The sequence below is a fragment of the Papaver somniferum genome, unplaced genomic scaffold (assembly GCF_003573695.1).
Source record: "Papaver somniferum cultivar HN1 unplaced genomic scaffold, ASM357369v1 unplaced-scaffold_10, whole genome shotgun sequence".
Lineage (NCBI taxonomy): Eukaryota > Viridiplantae > Streptophyta > Magnoliopsida > Ranunculales > Papaveraceae > Papaver > Papaver somniferum.
In genome coordinates this window covers 850,434-853,835 of record NW_020618825.1, presented here as the reverse complement: position 1 = coordinate 853,835, position 3,402 = coordinate 850,434, and the positions used below count along the sequence as shown (strand labels likewise).

At 40.4% G+C, this 3,402-nt stretch overlaps 3 non-coding genes and 4 pseudogenes across 3 annotated transcripts; all 7 read right to left on the bottom strand.

Moving 5' to 3' along the window:
• Positions 1 to 412: 412 nt before the first annotated feature.
• Positions 413 to 531, bottom strand: LOC113327114. The gene has a single exon (XR_003348776.1). It is a non-coding gene; the product is annotated as a 5S ribosomal RNA (ribosomal RNA).
• A 354-nt stretch (positions 532 to 885) lies between these two features.
• LOC113327297 lies at positions 886 to 1,004 on the bottom strand (annotated as a pseudogene).
• A 376-nt stretch (positions 1,005 to 1,380) lies between these two features.
• On the bottom strand, positions 1,381 to 1,499 carry LOC113327332 (annotated as a pseudogene).
• A 372-nt stretch (positions 1,500 to 1,871) lies between these two features.
• LOC113327328 lies at positions 1,872 to 1,990 on the bottom strand (annotated as a pseudogene).
• Positions 1,991 to 2,338: 348 nt separating this feature from the next.
• LOC113327079 lies at positions 2,339 to 2,457 on the bottom strand. Its single transcript, XR_003348740.1, has one exon. It is a non-coding gene; the product is annotated as a 5S ribosomal RNA (ribosomal RNA).
• Positions 2,458 to 2,830: 373 nt separating this feature from the next.
• Positions 2,831 to 2,949, bottom strand: LOC113327225. The gene has a single exon (XR_003348888.1). It is a non-coding gene; the product is annotated as a 5S ribosomal RNA (ribosomal RNA).
• Positions 2,950 to 3,324: 375 nt separating this feature from the next.
• LOC113327373 overlaps positions 3,325 to 3,402 on the bottom strand; it is a 156-nt pseudogene continuing 78 nt past the window's right edge.

Sequence of the window (3,402 nt, the reverse complement as noted above, 5' to 3'; positions counted from 1 at the left end):
TGGGTACTGGTGCATTAGTGCTGGTATAATCGATTGCTGAAGGTATTTTACCAAGTTTACTACTTAACACGTCTCCAATGTATTGGTCCAGACTCCCCATTCGACTATTAATTCTTCGTGGTAAGTCTGATTCGGGCAAATGATGGTTCGTTGGAAACGTTATGGCGAGGAGAATCCTTTCGTGCAATTATTTTGGATTAACAACCTCGTTTTGGTAGTATTTTAATAAAAAACTATTAAAATATTCAATTAAATGCACGTTGTTGGATGAATTCCAAAAACCTGGGGCGGGCGCCCTCCCAGGCTTCGTGCCATAAAAACCCATTATTTCTCTCGGGTAATCCCTTCGCTAACTAGTCGGTTCGCAGCCATAAGAAAAACCGCTAAAAAAATGGCAAAAAAAGTAAAAAAAGGCAATCAACACGAGGACTTCCCAAGAGGTCACCCATCTTAGTACTACTCTCACATAAGCACGCTTAACTGCAGAGTTCTGATGGGTTCTGGTGCATTAGTGCTGGTATGATCGATTGCCAAAGATATTTTACCAAGTTTACTTCTTAACACGTCTCCAATGTATTGGTCTGAACTACCCATTCGGCTATTAATTCTTCGTGGCAAGTCCGATTCGGGCAAATGATAGTTCGTTGGAAATATTATGGCGAGGAGATTCCTTTCGTGCAGTTATTTTGGATTAACAACCTCGTTTTGGTAGTATTTTAATAAAAAATTATTAAAATATACAATTAATTGCACGTTTTTGGATGATTTCCAACCCAGGCTTCGTGCCATAAAAACCCATTCTTTCTCTCGGGTAATCCCTTCGCTAACTAGTCGGCTCGCAGCCATATGGAAAACCGCAAAAAATGGCAAAAAAAAATAAAAAAAGGCAATCAACACGAGGACTTCCCTAGAGGTCACCTATCTTAGTACTACTCACGCCCAATCACGCTTAACTGCAGAGTTCTGATTGGTACTGGTGCATTAGTGCTGGTATGATCGATTGCTGAAGGTATTTTACCAAGTTTACTACTTAACACGTCTCAAATGTATTGGTCCAGACTCCCCATTCGACTATTAATTCTTCGTGGCAAGTCCGATTCGGGCAAATGATAGTTCGTTGGAAACGTTATGGCGAGGAGAATCCTTTCGTGCAATTATTTTGGATTAACAACCTCGTTTTGGTAGTATTTTAATAAAAACTATTAAAATTTTCAATTAAATGCACGTTTTTAGATGAATTTCAAAAACCTGGGGCGGGCGCCCTCCCAGGCTTCGTGCCATAAAAATCCATTCTTTCTCTCTGGTAATCCCTTCGCTAACTATTCGGCTCGCAGTCATAAGGAAAACCGCTAAAAAAATGGCAAAATAAAATAAAAAAAAGGCAATCAAAACGAGGACTTCCCTAGAGGTCACCTATCTTAGTACTACTCTCGCCCAATCACGCTTAACTGCAGAGTTCTGATTGGTACTGGTGCATTAGTGCTGGTATGATCGATTGCTGAAGGTATTTTACCAAGTTTACTACTTAACACGTCTCAAATGTATTGGTCCAGACTCCCCATTCGACTATTAATTCTTCGTGGCAAGTCCGATTCGGGCAAATGATAGTTCGTTGGAAACGTTATGGCGAGGAGAATCCTTTCGTGCAATTATTTTGGATTAACAACCTCGTTTTGGTAGTATTTTAATAAAAACTATTAAAATATTCAATTAAATGCACGTTTTTGGATGAATTCCAAAAACCTGGGGAGGGGGCCCTCCCAGGCTTCTTGCCATAAAAACCCATTCTTTCTCTCGGGTAATCCCTTCGCTAACTAGTCGGCTCGCAGCCATAAGGAAAACCGCTAAAAAAATGGCAAAAAAAAAATAAAAACAATCAAAACGAGGACCTCCCAAGAGGTCACCCATCTTAGTACTACTCTCGCCCAAGCACGCTTAACAACAGAATTCTTATGGGTTCTGGTGCATTAGTGATAGTATGATCGATTGCCGAGGATATTTTACCAAGTTTACTTCTTAACACGTCTCCAATGTATTGGTCCGAACTCCCCATTCGGCTATTAATTCTTTGTGGCAAGTCCGATTCGGGCAAATGATGGTTCGTTGGAAACATTATGGCGAGGTGAATCCTTTCGTGCAATTATTTATGATTAACAACCTCGTTTTGGTAGTATTTTAATAAAAAACTATTAAAATATTCAATTAAATGCACGTTTTTGGATGAATTCCAAAAACCTGGGGCGGGCGCCCTCCCAGGCTTCGAGCCATAAAAACCCATTCTTTCTCTCGGGTGTCATAAGGAAAACCTCTAAAAAAATGGCAAAATAAAATAAAAAAAGGCAATCAAAACGAGGACTTCCCAAGAGGTCACCTATCTTAGTACTACTCTCGCCCAAGCACGCTTAACTGCAGAGTTCTGATGGGTACTGGTGCATTAGTGCTGGTATGATCGATTGCTGAAGGTATTTTACCAAGTTTACTACTTAACACGTCTCCAATGTAATGGTCCAGACTGCCCATTCGGCTATTAATTCTTCGTGGCAAGTCCGATTCGGGCAAATGATGGTTCGTTGGAAACGTTATGGCGAGGAGAATCCTTTCGTGCAATTATTTTGGATTAACAACCTCGTTTTGGTAGTATTTTAATAAAAAATTATTAAAATATACAATTAATTGCACGTTTTTGGATGATTTCCAAAATCCTAGGGCGGGCGCCCTCCCAGGTTTCGTGTTATAAAAACCCATTCTTTCTCTCGGGTAATCCCTTCGCTAACTAGTCGGCTCGCAGCCATAAGGAAAACCGCTAAAAAATGGGAAAAAAATAAAAAAAGGCAATCAACACGAGGATCTCCCAAGAGGTCACCTATCTTAGTACTACTCTCGCCCAAGCTCGCTTAACTGCAGAGTTTTGATGGATTCTAGTGCATTAGTGCTGGTACGATCGATTGCCGAAGATATTTTACCAAGTTTACTTCTTAACACGTCTCCAATGTATTGGTCTGAACTCCCCATTCGGCTATTAATTCTTCGTGGCAAGTCTGATTCGGGCAAATGATGGTTCGCTGGAAACATTATGGCGAGGAGAATCCTTTCGTGCAATTATTTTGGATTAACAACCTTGTTTTGGTAGTATTTTAATAAAAAAATCTTAAAATATTCAATTAAATGCACGTTTTTGGATGAATTCCAAAAACCTGGGGCGGGTGCCCTCCCAGGCTTCGTGCCATAAAAACCCATTCTTTCTCTCGGGTAATCCCTTCGCTAACTAGTCGGCTCGCAGTCATAAGGAAAACCGCTAAAAAAATGGCAAAAAAAATAAAAAAAGGCAATCAACACGAGACTTCCCAAGAGGTCACCCATCTTAGTACTACTCTCGCACAAGCACGTTTAACTGCAGAGTTC